The following is a 20003-nucleotide window of genomic DNA, read 5'->3' as shown; positions in this document are numbered from 1 at the left end:
TTCGGTTACATTACCGATACACGTGAATTTAACATCATCTTGTGCATTGAGATCACACTTTAATCTCACATGAATGTATCGAATTTGGTTTCGATTAAAGTTAGTTTGGTTCAAGTTATTACTGCATTGCACCATTGAAGGATTTTCAAAAGTTTGCAGTAACACATTTGGATGACTTAAATCAAAGAACTGCATCACGTTCTGTGAAAGCATCATCGGATTGTTTACTAACATCATTTTAGTCTTTTCATTGAATGAACAATTCAGCAGATTCAACTCAATTGGCCAATCTGGTGGGAACAAACGTTTTCTTTCTGAATTTCACGAATACTGGAATCAACTTTCTTCCTGCTACATGAACTAATGTCGTGTACATATCATTAAATGATTCTATTCCATTACTTCATCTTCAGGATTAATATCATGTTAAGTATATCGTGAAGAAAAGAAATCAATAGCGTTCAAGAGACGAAAATGATCATAACGTTTCGCCCATTAATATATACTAGAATCTTCGTTAAACACAACATCAGTAAGACAATTAAAACATTCGAAAGAAGAGAGAGATTGGGATAATCTAAATTAACCAATACCGCAGTATGCTTTTGCGAACCTTCAACTAATTCCATTTGACTTAACGCATTCTTGTTGACTTGTGATGAAACTTCTTTGGGAACTGACAAACCTTCTTGTAACTCCTTACTTTGGTTATGTTCATAGATTACAGTTTTAATTATTTCCACTGTATCCTGTACTTCCGTGAACCTACTTAATATTTGTTCTACCTTACCTTCACTCTGTTCGAATTTTGTGCTGATTTGCTGGTTCAAATGTTGTAGCATCTGGCCAAACTTATCATTTCGCTGTTGAAACTGATAGAACTTATTATCCAATTTGTTGTCGATTTGTTGTTGGAACTGGTTGAATTGCTGTTTTATATGTTCCACTATATTTCCAGATATATATTCCTTCCAACTTCCGTATCTTCATTGACTTCGTTTACTGGAGCACTCATCTTAATGTTTCTATCTATTGTAGTTCCACTTCGCAATATAGTGTAATTCCCGTTGGGCTCAATGTTTAAATTGTTATACTATCCTTCTAATCGAAATCACAAGGGTTTCGTCATCATTAATATATATAACAACATTTTCTCCCTGATCCTCAAAATGTTATTGAGCCATTAAGAATAAATCAAATAACTCACTTTTTCACGCAATATGTCGTTTATTCTAAATATTTCAAATATTTAACGTGGAACAACTCAAAACATTATAGCTTAAGTCCTTTTTTAGAAGAATTAACAAGTAATTTGTCGTCATGGATACCAAAAGCGTTCCATTATCTATATTATAAAAATATTTTTATCCTTTTCTTCTTCTATCGGAGTAGCAGGCTAGTGTATATAAAAATCAAATATCGCCCAAGAAAAATTACAAGCTTATTACAAGAAAATGATACAACGAAATGCCCACATTTTGTTGTAATCTTAATATGTTTCTCAATATAATGCTACTTACCAGCTATTATTTTCTTCTTCTTTTTCACTATTTCACTGCGCTCAATTATCTATTATTATTTCAACCACGTTTTCGTAGCGAAATAATTATGACTAATCTTCGAGGTTAAATCTATTCTTTAATTATTTTATATTTTCCCGTCTGTTTCTGAAAAGAATCCCCTTTCTCCGATTGTAACATAACTTAGATACTAGAATTTATTATCTGTGTACTTAAGTTTACAAAACTTAGTTCTTTGTAATATCGAAGAAGCAATATTTTTGATATAATTAACTATGTAAAATAGTAATAATATAGTTTTCTATATATTCGAATTTAAACAGATAATTAAAATGATACGTAGTCTAATTAAACCTGTAAGCTTCTCCAGGGTAAGGTCAGGTACGACGTCCTTAGGCTTCTTGGTAGTAGATCGCGCCATATTTACCATCATTTTGTTCTGTCTCGTCTTCTATTACTTCAATACGAGTTCACACAAAGTATTGTAGTTACTATATCCAGGGACTTTCTGCATTTGACCTAGTACCTATGTACACAGTCCTAATGTTCTTTGGATATTCAAAATAGATCTTCATCTTCCATGATAATTAGCGACTTACTACAAATAATTTTCCTGTGACAAATATCGCTTATAACTCTCTTATAGTGTGAGAATACACTATATACCTAAAGGAAAATGCATCTTTCTACATTTAAATTAAAACAAGAAGAAAGATGTGTGTTAAAATAAAGGATTCTAAAATAACAGTTTCTGTGGGAAGGTGAACCTATCCCCTCTCTCCGTCTTCTCCTCTCTCTGGATTATTCCGATATGTATGAAGGTTTCAATTTCTTTGCATGCCTTCAGAAAGCTGGAACCTCTACCATAGGTTTCAATGTATCCACATTTGATTTCACTTTGTAAGTATTCCAGATATTTCTTACAACGTATTGAATGCGATCTGTTTCTGAATGAACCAATACTTGCAAGTATACCGACTTCCAAATTTTTTAACGCTGTTCACTCACCGGTCAACGTTATTGTGACAAAATACTCCTTCTCCATATGCGTCTTTCAGAGGTGAAGTCGGCCTTGACTTCATCTTTATGTGAGACAACATCGATCAGCACAAGTGGCGGAACTATTGCAAGGAGAGGATGTTAAGGGAATATAGTGGTCTACTAGTTCCTTGGACTTGTTTCCCATTCCGCACGTTTTGGATGCTATAAGAAAACGTCTTGCAGCACGTCCAGATGCACCAATGTCCATCCAGCAGTGCTCATGGAGTAATGATACTCCATACCACAACAACTGAATATCAGTCTTGTAAGCAGCATGGAAGTGAGGTGCAGAGTATACATCGCTGTGGTGATTACACACCCTTTTAAGGATCATTTCATTACATCTCCATCATTTCATTCCATCCAGTCGTAGTAACGTTATTGGAAGTTACTGTTTCTGTATGAAAGGAACATTTTTTTCTATTTATACATTTCATCATGCTATTCCCTTATCATACCGTAAAACTGTTTTCTATGTATAATTCAAGTTTCACCGCTCAATGCCACTTGAGAATGACACAGGATGCCAAACTCACTTTTGTCCTTAAGTTTTGCATACCAGTATAATTCAAACTTATAACCACTAATCTATACAGTTACATGCCAATAATCGTACCGCATTTACAAACTATTAGGTTTATAGTAACTTCATAATGGGACATTCTCATGAATCTGCATTTTATGTTCAAGTATAATGCAATTTCTGAAATAAAGACGAGTCGGCAATGTGACTGACATCAGTTTAAAACTATCTTACATGGAATAGAGATGGCAAAATGCAATTCTATGTTTATTCGAAACTAAAAATCAAGAAAATTTATACCGTATATAAAAATCAAGTTGTTTGCTACGTATTCAATGACCGTTTTATATTCAATATATTATTATTTATATACTACCAGTGTATAAGTGGTGTAATATTAAAGAATAGTATCCTTAAAGTTTACTGGGTTATTATAGTATTGAATTTATCCATGTGTGACTGAAACAAATGAGAAATTTTGTATGAGAAAATTGATGCTAAAAGACGTTCCGAGTGTTCATGGAAAGCTACAGTGATTTGTTTCATTTCCCCTTTCTCATGGTAGAACGTTCCATGTTGAACTACATAATAAAACATTCATTTATTTTGTGATATTAAAATTAATTACGTCACTGGTTCAAAAGAACAGATGACGAAAAGACTTTTTTTGAGCCGAGGATTAAAACATTCTTTTATTTTTGTGATATTAAAAACTGAAGTAATCTGTCGGAGAAATCTAACAATATACAAGTAAAAGTGAAATAATTTAAATAAAGTATCAAAAAACTTTCTGGTAAAAATAGTTTAATATAAACATGGAAGACATTCACAGGAGAAAATAAACAATCCTATTTTCTCAAATCCGAAATAAAAAAAATGAAAGTATGGAAAATAAATATATATACTCAAAACAATCTTACAAAAATCATCACATCGCAATCACAACTCAACCTCGCACAACATCATTTACAGTGGCGTTCTACAATCGTAGCGTTAGTAGTGTGCAGACTCAGCTGTCAATTGACTGTGCCTGATCGTGGACTTCAGCCAAGTGTAATAACGCAACCGTGAACTCTGTCCGTTATTATAATGAAATATGCATATGGCAGTCTTAACATAAGAACGAGAATATGTAATCCCGTGTAAATCAAAATATTATTTATTATCTTCTTCATGCTCTAATTTACTTTAAATGTTATTCATTTCTCTCTTAACATTTTGGTGACGGTCATACATTATATACGCATATGCAATAAAATCACGTTTTGTACGTATTATTCTTCTAAGAATTTATTTGTCTCATCTCAAGCACTATACTACCTGCCCTATAGCACACAATCATGTTTTTTACGACTTAGTAATCCAAGTAGAGATCGTTTATGCCAGAATAAGTTAAACGTGACTTTTGCGGATGTAAATAGTAAATTGTGACAGTAATAAGAGGCAACAAATCTTAGTGTGGTAAATAAAAGAGTAGTTATAAAAGAACACTGATTTTTATTTTCAATTTGGATGTCCTCAAAATAGGAAAATAACATGCAACAAGAGTTCATGGGCTACTGCAATCTATAGGTTAAATCATAACTATAGTATATAAACTTCCTCTCCTAGGAACAGGCTACTAATACACTACCAGTCAGCAATAAGAATTTTAGACCAAAAATGTGTGATTTACCCGTTCGCAAATTCTTCGCTTGACGTTTTATAAAACCTTGTCTTTTCAATACCAAACGTACAACAATTCTTCAAAGAGCCCTTTCATAGTTGTGAGGTTATCGTATGGGAAACCCGAGTTCGATTCCCGGTGGGAGATCGTGTAGTTCCAGTCGCACATTTAGATAGAGATCAACGTCTCATGTAGCCTCAAGGCTGAAAGGAACACTAAACTCCAAACCAGCCAACCAACATTGCTTTAGCTGTTCACCTATATTCAACGCGTCATTGTAAAGACTGTAGAGCAGTTCTGTCGTCAAGAGGTAAAAAAAAAAGTACCTGCATATTTGACTGCAATCGTTTTGTGGCGCCACCTATGTATGAATGTTTTTGCGTGAGATTTATTAATCCTTGCCTTAACGTAAATTGAGTAGCAACTTTTCAAACCTGGGACCTCTTAGTCGCCATGTGTTCACTTACTTTAAGTTCGGTGTACTGAGTACTTCCTGCCACAGATAAGCTACGTCATTCCATGGAAAGAGTTCCATTCCAGTCTAATCAAACATGTTATATTTTAGTTATGAATTACAAATTTTGCCCTGAAGTACGAACAAAATTACAAATCATTGTTAGAAATTTGGTCCTAAGAAACCACACCTAAAGTAAACCACCCTTCTGCATTTTTCATAAGAAATGACTAGCCCTATATTAAGGTTATTAACGAAAATATTTCTTTATGGAATATTAACAAAATGGTGTGAGTCATTTTTGAAAAATCGTTCACCTGCAAGAAATAAACTAAGCCAAGTAGACTGTTTCAGAATAAATGAATTGTGCCATATTGCCAGCTTATAAATATAATATTTAGTTATGAATTATGAACAAAATTGGATGAGTCATGTTGTAGAAAATAGTTCGAAAAAGAGCCCTCCCCCAACAATAAACTACATAATTTCTCCAGTAGTTATATTAATCAATATTGGCGTGAACCGTAGTAGCGTACTGTTATATATAATTCAATTTAGTAGTAAATCCTGCAACATTTTGATAGATCACATGCAGGTGGGGCATGAGTTACAGCTCCGTTGCGATTTATTAACCTTCCCTTGACTTATATTTAGTAGCGTCCTACCAAACTTGAGATTTTAAAATCACAATATCTTTACTAAATTTCTGCTCAAACAACTGAGTACATTTTGCTGCAACGAATCACGATCATTACATTCGTAATTCCCTGAGCGAACTCTCCTTGTATTCAAATCAAGTACTTAAACTGAAACTGTTTTAATAATCACCTTAGTTATAAGAAATGTATGAAACAAGTCGTGAAAATGATTTTAAAAACATACGAAGTAATATTATTCTTGAACAGTTGCTTATCATGTTATAATATTACTTACAACTTTCCAAATCAATTATGTTTTTCTTTATTGTTTTAAAAGAATAAAGAAAATATGATATTTTAGTACTATATTCTTTATACTTTATGAAATTGTCTTGTTAAGTACTTATACATAATACTGTGATTTAGATAAATTTAAAGAAAACATGAACAATACGCTTATACGCAAGTATACAGTTTTTCGAGTTTTAAAATCTTCTGAGATTTTTAAATTATTTATTTTGTATGCATATTCATTAGCATAAATTTAAATGCACTAAACATATTGGTGTGTATACGAAAACAATCAGTAATAAATGATGTAGCAAAACCCAACTTCTTGCTTGCTTAAAAAGGCTTTACGTAAATAAATGTGTATATCTCAAACATTCTATTCACGTACAATTTTCTTCCCTCCAGGGCCTAGGAACAAATGTAGTTTTCTTTCCCATTTCTTTTCGGTTACTTTTGTATTCGCTTTTCGTCTCGAACTTTCCTTTTGAGTTTCTGAGAGAAAATGCTATTAGAGCAATCATTAGTCTCTTTTACGTCTTGCAAAAGAAATGATTCCTCTACAGACAAAAGAATTCAATGTTAAATAATTACGTATAAACTAACTGTGGTGGTCCTTAAACTTCAGTAACAGTTGAATGTCGTAGAGAGTTAGCAACGCTCGTAGCAATTTTTCTTTTTGAAGGGATGCAAAAGACAGACAAACAAACGTAGTCGAAAATAAGCAAGCGCGCTCTTTATTGGACGCATGCACAAAATGTTTCATGTAAAACAATAATTATTTACACACATTGCATGACTATGTTTACAATAGTTGATATAAATGAAGGTTCATCAGTTTAAATATCTTGGAATCAGTGGGTTTGAGTAAAATGGGACAAAATTTGTGAATGGGTCAGTGAGTTGTTGTGAACAGAACGTATCTACCACCCACCCTGACCTACACTCACTCTGACCTACCGATCCACTGTGCTCAGCATCTTTTTAACACTGCTGAATTTGTCTACGTTTTACTTTCAGTACCTCCATTTTTCTTCTTCTTCTTCTACTTTTTTCATTTGTTTCTATTTACTTACCTGAGATGAGTATATGTAAGTGAAAAAAGAACTTCAGGCACTTTTGGATATTGATATTCGTAATTGTAATAATAGAAATTTTACTTACTACTTGTCTTTCGAGACACAGTAAAATTTTACTTCTTTTTTCTTAATATTTGTCTACTTTACCCTGATTTAAGACTCAAATTTAATCCTATTTTCTACTGAGCTGTCTGTAATTCTTCAAAGCAATAATTTTATATGATAATTAAATTGAAATTCATCTGCCCAAAACACTTGAGTATTTTATATCGTAAAGGTCGGAAAAATCTGTATTGTAACAGAGCTGTGCTTGAACGATTGAATGTAGAAATTAAAACTCCAATTAGGTATAATTTCACATCTTTGTTTTATTAAAAGTGATAACTTTTTTGTTAATGGAGTGGTGGGCTTGGATCATGTGCCAGAATTGATAACTATGTGTTTTAGTGCCTGGTGAGTCAGGGTGGACCATACTTGGTTTTGGGTCAGAATGTGAGATGGTGGGTCGTGGGTCACGGTGGGTGGTGGGCCAGTGTGTGAAGTTTTCATTGATCCCCGCCATCTGTGTTTGGCAGCATTGACTGCAAATAACTCAAAAATGTATATAGGATCTATATAAGATTAAAACTGCGACACATCATGAAAAATTAATATAGTAACACTGGTTTTGAACTTCTGAGCTTGAAGAAATAATACTAAAGTTTAAAATACTAACACTACTTACAGGTACATATCAGAAAAGTTTCCTTATCTTCTTATTTCATCTTATAAAGAAACATTTTACAAAATAACATTGATAAAACATACTGTTGTTCCCTAAGCTCATCTCAACTTTCTTCAATTTTAATTAATAAATTTAAGACAATGAAAACGAAAAGAAACCTTTCAGTTTTGTGTCCCACGGTTATGCCAGCTAGGCTAAAAGAGACGGCGATGATGCGAACTAAATGCAACGGTGGAATGAATAAAGTGAGAGGATACGGAAGGATCCCGAGAAAATCCACGCACATCGTGTTTGTCCACCACAAAGTCCACTTGGCGAGAGCTGGAATCGAACCAGGGATTACACGCATCAGAGATGAATGCTCCGCCATTGAGCCACCGTGATTCCCTTTAAGATAATGAACAATATAAAAAAACAGTCAATCATTTAAGTAACATCAACAAAAGATAATCATACAGACTTATAATCTGTTTTAAGACCTTTCGTATAGTGTATAAATTTGAGTTTTTAACAATTATGACGTAACAAATTGTGCACACGATTTTCTGGTGTATAAGATAAGATTTATAAACAATTATTTTATTTAATGGCGTTTTGTAGATATTATGTGGCTCACTTTGCACACTGAGAAAAATCCGTTATCCGGACAGCGGTATATTGTATACATATACGGTATCCATATGTTTACTACAGAAATCAGTGCGGAGCATAAGTTATCCATATCCTACATATGTAATGCCCTTAGATGTTACATCATGCCGTTGCAGAATGTTTGACATCTAATAGTCTTCCGGATATTACATACTTATACGTATGTTAAATACGTCAGCTATATGTTACATACGACCATCTGTATACGAGATCCTGACCGCCTATATACAGTTTATTTTTCGTTTGTACGGAAAGTACGCATATTCGGAGCACTTGTACGTAAAACACGTATAAAATATACCTTTCCAGTTATACGTTTGCTGTACGTTAAGTCCAAAATCTACAGGATTTACACGTTTTTATGTACTCCCCATATATATATATATATATATATATATTTGTCAGTGCATATTTTAAATATTTTTCATTACCATCACTTATTCACTTAATTAAATAAGTCTTAGAGAGTTTAGCGATAAGCATTAAGTTTACGCGGTTTGTGCTCTTTAAGCTAAGTGAAAGCTGGTAATGAAGTAAAATGTTACTACATCATTAAATCATCAACTACATCATTAATAATGCGGTACTCATGCATTCTATGGAAACACAAAATTAATATCACTGGAAAGATCCTTGTCCAATAACTGGATCGGCAAGTTTTCCACATAGCGTTGCCAGCATAAGAATCAGGTTTGCTAACCATCAGATAATTTATCGTGATATACGGTAAATTAAGCCTCAATACTCTATACGGTAAACCCTTTGCGACAATAGATGAATATAAGCAATTTTATAACGCTGTTTTTTTTATTTTTTTATTTATTTTTTTTTTTTACAGTTTCTGAATCTACAAATAAATTGTAAGTGTACATTAAATAATTATAAAACATACATTGAGGTCTCTAACAGTCATTCGCGCTTAAAACAAATCAATAACCAGTGTTGCCAACAAGTTGATACAAAATGTCACTATTTTCCGTGGAATTTTGCCTCTTCATATTTATATATAAAGTGTGTGTGTGTGTGTATGAATGTATATGAAACACTCATATATAACTAACAATAATTTCCTTTTTATATATTTTTAACTTCATGATCAATTTTGCGTAAACGAAATCGAAGATGAGTTTAGAAAACAAAACAAAATTAAAGGTCTAGAGAAAAATATTACACACTTCACTTCTACTCATGCTTCTACAGATAATCTGTTTGCTATCGGTAATGTATTATTTGTGCCTCTAAACAGAAGCTCTGTAAACTAAAGGACATTAAAAGCTGGAGTTGGTTCCCGTTAGAAGGTAAGAGATAACAGCCATCAAAGCGGGAATATAATTATAAATGTTATGTACTTTCCCATCTCGTCAACATCTACACTGAGTCAAATAAGCAAAAGGAAAATAAACATATATTTGTACAGATTCGAACTAATAGTACTTATTTTAGGACAAGTTGTTCGCAGCACAAAAGTAGTTAGATTTGTAAGTAAGTCGCCAAATCGTCCTTCCAAAATCACCAAAAAAGTCGCCAATCGGAAAAATAAATTTTTGTCGCTATCCTGGAAGGCGAATCGGCTAGATTTAGCGACTTTTCTCCCAAATTGGCAACACTGTCAATAACGATCTGAGAACTGACAAATAACAAGCCTGCATCCATTATGTTATGTTTACGAGGGGGTTGAAATATTGTTGAGAGTAGTGTGATACAAAGAATAGTGAAGACAGTGTTTGTTCGATACTGAAGATTACTAGATAAGTTTACTCGTATATTACTCATATTATTAGTAGCATTGTACTTATTTCTACAATTGTTATAGGAATAAGGAATATAAAAACACGAAAATTGATAGCTTTGTTCTCTAGGTTGGCAACTGTGATAATGTAACTAGTACAATGGTCACATGGTTACAAGTTAAATAGCAGAGAAAATCACGCACTTTAGTTTTGTGAATTTTCTTTCAGTAGTAACGGATAGATTGTGAACGATACAATAATAATAATAATTTTTCCCGCTTATAACTTCCTGCATAAAGAATATTAGCATTTGAGGAACAATTCGCCAGTAGTTGCGTATGAATCAATATTACAGAAACAAAGATGTCCTTAAAATCATGTACGTAGTTTTTGTTTTACACTGTTACTGTTAATAATAATTAGAAGTACGTAACTGTCTTAATGAAGTCTTGTCAATTAAACAATATTATAAAAGAGAAGATATAAAATAACAACCTATTATTGTATTTGATATTTAAAAAATGGAATAATTATTGGCACCCGCAGAACGTTTTTGTTTAACACGTGATTAATGCAAATGTGCTTTCTTCAGGTAGGATTTCAAAAAATTTCCTCACATTCTATACGTTGTGATGGAATTCAAATAAGATTTTAAGATAAAAGTGGACACTCATAGAACGAGGAGTTATAGGTCTTGAGATATTGTCCCACGCAGCATACCTGTATTTATTACAGTTGAATATTAGTAGACTAACATTCAGAGTATAGTTATCCGTGTTGAACTGTTTAGAGCCAAATTCTTAGTCCAGTCAACGAAGGCAAAAAAAACTCTGATTAGAAAAAAAAAATCGTGTAGTTCTGAAATTTGGCACAATTGTTGGGGGAAGTGTCTTAAACAACGTACTAAAAGTCCCCGTGGATGAGTGGTCGGCAACAGGGTGGGGGAGGGATTTAATCCTTTTAACGATGGGATTTTTCCTCGAGTTTGGAAAGTATTTGTTAGGTAGCTACTGCGTCAGCACTACTCACCCGAATTGCATGATTAGTACGTCATTATCTTCAAAACAAGACAATCTGCTAAATGGAACCTTGTCCTTGGCCCTATGACATACACGGAGAGGGAAATTTGTAAAAAAAATCGGGAAAATTTTCTTTAAAATTCCTTTGTAGAAGTTTAGGGCCTCCTAGAGCAGCCCTGGGTAAGAGCACGCGGCCTTAACGTACCCTGGGAAATATTAGGGTATTGATGATAGTTGTGTATAATTCAATTCCCATATATTTGATATTCACCTGGGAAAAAATACTTCCCTATCCTATTTGATTATATACGAACAGGGGGAAAAATAGGATTTAAACTTTCTGGACAAGGTTCTTTTTATTCGAATTGTATGGTTAGTATGTCGTTCTCTTTAGAATAAAGAAAGCTTTCGAACGCAATATTGTCCATGCCCCTATGACTGTGCTAAAAGGGAAATTTGGAGGAATTGGGGAAATTGGGAAAATTCTCTGAAAGTGACTTTCTGGACACTTGGGGCCTCTTAGAGCGCCCAGGAGAAAGTACACGACACAAATGTACCACGAAAAATACTTTTGGGTATTATTGTGATATAAAGTGACGTGGGAAAAATATTCCCCATTCTGTTTGAAGGTACAAAACACATAAATATATAGTAAATACATCAGTAGAATCTTCTAGAGCAGCTCTGGGTAAGAGCACGCGGCCTAAATGTATTCTGGAAAATACATTAGGGTATTGATGATAGTTTTGCATAATACAATTCCCATATATTTGCTATTCACCTGAGAAAAATATTTCCCTATCCTATTTGATTATATACGAACAGGGGAAAAATAGGATCTAAACTTTCTGGATAAAGTACTTTTTATTCGAATTGTATGGTTAGTATTTCGTTCTCTTTAGAATAAAGAAAGCTTTCTAACGCAATATTGTGCATGCCCCTATGCAGTGGCGTCGCCAGGCCCTTTTTAGTGAGGTTTTAGCCCCTCAAATCAGATCTCAAGCCCCCCAAAAAAGAACGCTTAAATAATTTTTCGTGTTATATTGAGCAAAGAAATGTACGAAAGAAAGAATACTCTTAGTTTTCCTCGGATTAAAATTACAATAAAAAAATCCCTAAAATGAGCGTATTATTTCCAAATAAAGAGCAAAAGTCGTGCTTTATAAAACAAACGTTTCTATTTACTGTTGTGAGAAGTCAAAGCAACTATTATTATATTAATATAGGGAATGAGTTATGGATCAAGCCCCCTCAAAGCATAAACAGAATACCTGGCGACACTATTGCCTCTATGACGTACAGGGAACAATTGGAACTGTCGACCATCTACAATTCTACACAACCCATTGCTACAGGAACATTCTGTCAATATATTTTTGACAATGCAGATTTTAATGTTACCACCCTTGATGGTTTGAATACTTTCCACAGCATGGGAGGTATCAAATGTATCACACCAGCTCGGGTTCTTCCTCCTGCAAACAAGATCAAAAGGTTGAAATTATCTCCTTCTGCTGACGAGGTAGGAAAATTAGGTGTTGTGGAACTGCTGACATTTGAAAATGTGAAAAAGAATGCGTTACATAAAATTGTTGTTCAGGATTTGAACATATTAAATCCCATTCCGTCTAATATATTTGAACCCAGCCTCTCAGATATATTATGGATGTCTGGTAAATGGCTGTATTCACTGCAAAACATCCCAGAAGTGCCGGTCATTCCAGAGTGGAAGGAATTCATACAATTGGTTTGTGAATCAGTGAATTCTGATAAAAGTGTTGTGAAACCCCTTCCATTCATAAATTCACCACCTAGCGATTTAAACACAATGTACACCGCTCTGAAGTTTGCTGCCAAAGATAGTCATGAGCAAGGTTCGAAAACTTGTTTTGTCACGTTCGATTAGCCTCTGTATATTAAGGCTCGACAAATCGTGGCTTCTTGTTCGGATGATCCTCTGTTTGGAACAATTGTCGTGAGGTTGGGAGGATTTGATATGCTACTGTCCTATATGGGGTGTATAGGCCAGACAATGGCTGGAAGTGGACTGAAAGAGGTGATATCCACAGTTTTTGCTCCTAATTCAGTTGATAAAATGTTGATTGGTCATGCTTATAGCAGAGCAGTTAGAGGGCATTTACTTGTACAGGCTGCTTTGGCTCGAATTATTATGGACAGTGTTTCATCAGAAGAGCAGGAGATGATCATCAACACATTGTGCGCTCTAGAACAACTAACCTTGGATGAACTCAGCAAGAATACTCACTCACTTCACTTAAAAACAACTAAAAAACGAGCTTGATCGTGTAAATAAAAACGGACCTACTGCAGCTTTGTGGGTGCAATATTTTAATATGGTTTCCTTGATGAAGAATTTCATTGTTGCGGAACGTTGTGGCGACTGGAATAGCCATTTGTCCTGTGTCCAGCAAATGATTCCGTTCTTCCATGCAAGTGGCCACTTTCAGTATGCAAAATGCGCCCATCTTTACATGCAAGATATGCTTGAATTGGCAACTAACCATCCAGATGTGTTAGAAGGCTTTGTAGAAAAGGGATATTTTACTATAAATAGAAGTGGTTCACCATGGGCAGGAGTTTGGTCTGACATGGTTGTTGAGTAGACACTCATGCGCTCCATGAAAAGCTCTGGCGGACTGACACGAGGAAGAGGAATCAGCGATTCTGTGTTAGCAAAGTGGGTTGGTGGGTCACTTGCGGCTTCTGCCATCTGTTCTTCATTGGAGGAATTTGCTGAAACAGTTTCTTTCAAGTGGAGAGCAGCATGTTGATTTACGTGCATCACGACAAAACAGAGATGAGCAGGACCGTCTAAAAGTTTATGGGTGGTGCAGTAACCATCCCCTTTTCCCAAATTGGCTTCGCTGATCTCACTGTCGACAGGTATCATCGGAAACTCCAAAACAAATTGTCACCAAGCACTAAAAGTTGGAACCGAAACCATGAAAAGTTTTATTGAAAGTAACTTTGGTATTATAAAACAATCAAAAAGAACGTAGTGATGTCACTGGCCTCTGTGAACAATGCGATCAAGTTGAACAATGAGACAATGGTCGTTGACCCTCTAATAATCTTCCAAAGAGCTATGATTGCCAAAAAGAGTGATGAGGATGTTGCGGATCTTTTACAATATGAATTATCCCCATTCCCCCTAGCTCTCTTTAATGAAGGTGGAATGAGGAAGTCAAAGAAATCATCTCTTTACAATGTACTTCCTGTAGAGTGTGATACAACTATAAACATCAAAATGAGTGCCAATGTTGTAGACGGTGGCTTCCTCCTCCACTGTGTAAAATTGGATGTTGGCAGCAGTTTGTTTTGTCCATTTGTGACCAGTATATGGCCTCTTTGGTCAATCATTATGGTGAAAACTGCACTGATCTTTGATGGCTACGGCTATGTCAACAGTACGAAGCGCGCAGAACAGAATCGTAGAGGCACAACGAAAACTTCAGTTGATATAAATTGTGATCTAAACGTAAATGTCACGGTTAAAAAGGAGGATTTTCTTGCAAATGAAAAGAATAAAACTAAACTTATTCACTTACCTTCACAAATAATGCTGCAAGAGGCATTCAAACAAGAGTCGCTACAGCGGATGCTGATACTACAATTGTGAGATGTGGAATAGAGAAAGCAACTTCTCATCCTATTGTTACCATAATAGGGGAAGATGTGGACTTAATCGTTCTAATGGTTGCTTTGACACCACCAGAGAGCAGCATTTACTTCATGAAGCCTAGGAGGGGAAAAGTAGAAACTAATTTATTTTCGACTAGAAAACTGCAAGAACTTCCTTTTTCACAAAGTATCCTCCTCCTACACGCATTCAGTGGATGCGACACCACGTCAGCCATTTACGAAAAAAGCAAAGCAACAATGGTTTCATTGTTCAAAAATCAATCGAGTCAGGTAAAAGACATTGCTGATATCTTTTATAACTCCTCATCGACACCAGATGCTGTATCACAAGCCGGCGAGAAGATGTTCCTCTCTCTATGCCTCTGCTAATGAACAATATTTGAATCATCACCGACACTCAGTATTCCTTAAATCATCAACCAAAATCAAAACTGACCTTCCTTCACTTCCTCCAACTAAAGGCGCGGTGGAGCAACATTCGTTTAGAGTGTACCTACAGATACAGCAGTAGCAGTGGCTTGATAACAACTTGGGGTGGGCCCGTGGATCAGTGGGGCTGGGCCCGTGGAGAGAATGGATCCCTATTCCCAGTGACAACAAACGAACCGGTAGCCCCAGACAAAATTCTAAAATTCATATTTTGTTACTGTACGACAACTGTATGTGGTAAAAAATGTAAGTGCCGGAAAGCTGGTATGGAATGCTCATCTGTTTGTGGTACCTGTCACGGTACGTGACTAACGATGTACGTTTAGGGAATGAGGATTTCGAACTTAATCTTGTCTCAGAAGAAGTTGAATTTTAATTATATGGTGTCGTAATGGTTTATGCACATAACATGTTAAATGGACAAATTAACATTTATTCTGAGAGCCTGTTCATGTTGCCTAATGTAATTGTTCAATTCTATATTATGTGTCTTTTGTTGCCTGGACAGCTCCTTCCACGAGAACTATTAGTATGTTGCTCAAGACATTTTAACCTAACCCACTACTCATATATTTAATAAGTTGTACTGATGTATTTACTACATATTTATGTGTTTTGTACTTTCAAACAGGATGGGAAATATTTTTCCCACGTCACTTTATGTCACAATAATACCCAAAAGTATTTTTCATGGTACATTTGTGCCGTGTACTTTCTCCTGGGGTGCTCTAAGAGGCCCCAAGTGTCCAGAAAGTCACTTTCAGAGAATTTTCCCAATTTCCCCAATTCCTCCAAATTTCCCTTTTAGCACAGTCATAGGGGCATGGACAATATTGCGTTTGAAAGCTTTCTTTATTCTAAAGAGAACGACATACTAACCATACAATTCGAATTAAAAGTACCTTGTCCAGAAAGTTTAAACCCTACTTTTTTCCCCCTGTTCGTATATAACCAAATAGGATAGGGAAGTATTTTTTCCCAGGTGAATATCAAATATATGGGAATTGAATTATACAAAACTATCATCAATACCCTAATATATTCCAGGGTACATTAAGACCGCGTGCTCTTACCCAGGGCTGCTCTAGAAGGCCCTAAACTTCTACAAAGGGATTTTTAAATAAAATTTTCCCGATTTTTTCACAAATTTCCCTCTCCGTGTATGTCATAGGGCCATGGACAAGGTTCCATTTAGCAGATTGTCTTGTTTTGAAGATAATGGGGTACTAATCATGCAATTCGGGTGAGTAGTGCTGACGCAGTAGCTACCTAACAAATACTTTCCAAACTCCTGGAAAAATCCCATCGTTAAAAGGATTAAATCCCTCTCCCACCCTGTTGCCGACCCCTCATCCATGGGGACTTTTAGTATGTTGTTTAAGACACTTCCCCCAACAACTGTGCCAAATTTCAGAACTACACGATTTTTTTCCCCTATTTTTCGTTCGTTGCCTGGGCTATCTTGCCAGTTTCTCGATTTCACGTAAATAGCACTTCATGTCCTTAGGCTGCGCCTTCATTGGACCAATGCGAATGCGAATTTCCAGCAAGTGTAAATAAACTGTAGTGCCTCGACTGACTAGTGATGGGCAGTGGGAATATTCCCGGTGTGAAGGAAAACAAAAATAGGAATACTCCCGGGCTTTTTCTCTGACAAATTCCCGGGAAGGATTTTATTCCCATTTCTTTATTTTCCAAATTATAAGAACCATGCGACTAATTAATTTACTTTCATTTATTTTCATTTATTTCTACGTTTTAAATAATTTAGAGCTTAAAAATGAAATTCGTTGCCTGCTCTTTATATAACTAATTAATAATATGATTTTTAAGTTCCATTTCCATTTGCACTAAAAAGTAGTAATGTACTAATTTATGAATGACCAAAAGAAAGCAGCCTGCCTGTAAAGTAATCTAGAAATTCTGTAGAGAGAGAGGTGAAGTACTATCAATATACCCTGAACCACCATCAGTAATAGATGTCGGTCTGTCTGCCGTCTCTGACTCGAATTTCGCTCTCTGAGAAAGAATCATGTATTGAATAAAAACACTTAGTAGTCGTAAATACATATACTTTTAAAATGTAATGTTTACATATCAATATTAGGGTTGCTTCTCAGGATGTTTCATTAGTACCGACGTTTCCCGACCTGTGTTAACTAGAATGAGCTTGCTTTCTTTTACTTGTGTATTCATGTACCAAAATTTGTTGGTGAATTTTTATAACACTGTTTACATTGTTCGAAAGAGCTTGAGTTAATTTTGAATTTTACGTCATATTGAGCAGCGAGGCTATTTGAGACGTGGACCTACTGATTAACGTGGAATCCGAACAACATGAGCTCCCACCGGGAATCGAACCCGGGCCTCCGACTGTTCGAAAGAGTGTATCTTCTAAAATTAGAGATTTAATAGTACACAGTAACAAAGCACAGTGTAGGTCTACCTAAAATCAACATTCTCTATATATGCCATCCCATACACTACATCCTTACAATTTTTTCGAGGAGTACGTATGTTTTCAGGCAGTTACTAACCTAATTTGTTTATAGCATTTAAAAATTTAATATGATTATAATATTAATATTGGATCAAGTTTTAAAAATACACTTACATATAAATGTAAACTGTTTAGCGGTGTAAAGGTATGTGGACTTTCTGTATCTAATGTTTTTCCTACATATTGCTAAACCCTTGTACACGAGCTCTATTTTTCTCAAGCTTAACTAAAACACCTAACATTTCTTCTACAGTTGTAAATTCATATACTCCAATGTGATCTAAATATTAAGTTTGTAATGCTGAGGCTATAAGAGCAATCACCCTTTCCCCTGACAACTTGTCATCAAATCTCTGAATCAGCACAAGCATGTCATACACAAAGTTCGTGACTAGTTCATCAGCTTTTTCTATTCTTTCTCGCAATTGATCTTCTATATCTAAACCTAATGTAGATCTACCAAATTCCTTAGAAATAAGTGTTTTTAAATTGTCATAAGATTGTGGCTCTTCACTTTGTGTTTGTAAAAATACCCGTAACCTTTTTCTAAATTGTCCTGTAAATGCTGAAGGTAACATTTCCTTTTTCTTAGTTTCTTCCCAACCATTGATCCTACATACGTCATCATATTCTTCCATAAATAAACGTATATCATCACCACTTTTGACATCGAACTTCGGAATAGGCAACAAATCTCGAGCAATCTCAACCTTAACCGAATTGTTTTCCGGGGTTTCTGTATTCGTTCCCTGATTCGTTTTGCTGTTTAGCCTAGTATTATATTTATGTGGAAATCTTGTTTGTGTTTGCGCTTTTCCTTTAATTTCACTACATGTAAATATATGCTATCTAACAATTCTGTTAACTCATCAATGGGCATGAACAAAATAAAGGCAAGAAAAATAAAATTTTAACTTAAATAAATAATATAACATTGCCCTCTATGTAATGTAACCTTAAAAACCTAAACCACCTTAAATATAACCTTAGCACTTAAATTCTAAAACGTATAAATACACTTTGAAATATGATTGCACACTCCCGCGCTTTGGTAAAACATTACGAGACCGAAATCAATTTGAACAGTGAATTTCAACATACAAAATAGCTTGTACCGCTATCCAAAAGACCGCGCACTCCAGCATGCTAAAGCCTTAAAAATAGGTTCGCAATCTACCTTAAACGTGACCGGTTTTGTGACGTAAAAGGCAGTTAGAAACTTCCTGCGGCATGTCGAACGGAGACCTTTTGTCTGGGTCGCGAACCCCAAACAATTCTCATAAATGAAACTACTGAATTTCCTTAACATCCACCCAGTTCGTCCAAGAAGTAATTTAAAGTATACTGTGATAAATACGAATTTTATTTTAAAATCATAATATAGTAGACTAATAGAATGCAAGTTTCTTTGTGTTGACACATACATTCCAGGAATATTCCCACTTTGGGAAATCTTCCAGGGAATATTCCCAAAAAATATCTTCCCGGAAATTTATCGATCACTAGCCTCGGCTAGTTCGGACCTGCAAATTGGAGAAAACCTACGAAAAGATGCGAATACGAACGATCCGAAAATGCTGGGATTGTTCGTCCGAATTCATGGGAATGGAGAGACGTCTGTAGAGGAATTTAGAGAGAGAGAAGAAAGTTTGGTATGCTTGAAAGCAGAAGACATTGCGAGGTGCGGAGATAACAAAAATAAAATAAAGATGGAAATAGATGTTGATGCCTTAACAAATTGCGTTTTTGATAAAGTTCCATTTAATATTGTTTCTTACCTTAATATCAAAACCAAACAATTCTTGGCAGAGAGACACTCTCGAAAGTTGAAATATTTTTGAAGTGCAGGTGAGATTTTGTGAAGTATTTAATAGAATGTTGCAGGTATGATTCTAAAAAACTGGAAAAAACTTTTCTTCTTCTTGCTCTAGCTGGGGCAATAATTTAATTCTTCATCCTCATGTCTTGATAAAAATATGTCATTTATCGACATTCGTAATCTTCGTGCTCTCAAGACTTTTAAGGTACGAATTTTCAAGCAAAAATATTTCACACTGAAGATTTGAAAGAGACATTGT

This window comes from Thermobia domestica, chromosome 7, assembly GCF_964235325.1.
Source record: "Thermobia domestica chromosome 7, izTheDome1.hap1.1, whole genome shotgun sequence".
In the NCBI taxonomy this organism is placed as follows: Eukaryota; Metazoa; Arthropoda; class Insecta; order Zygentoma; family Lepismatidae; genus Thermobia; species Thermobia domestica.
The sequence above is the reverse complement of the archived record's forward strand: the minus strand, read 5'-3'. Positions refer to the sequence as shown.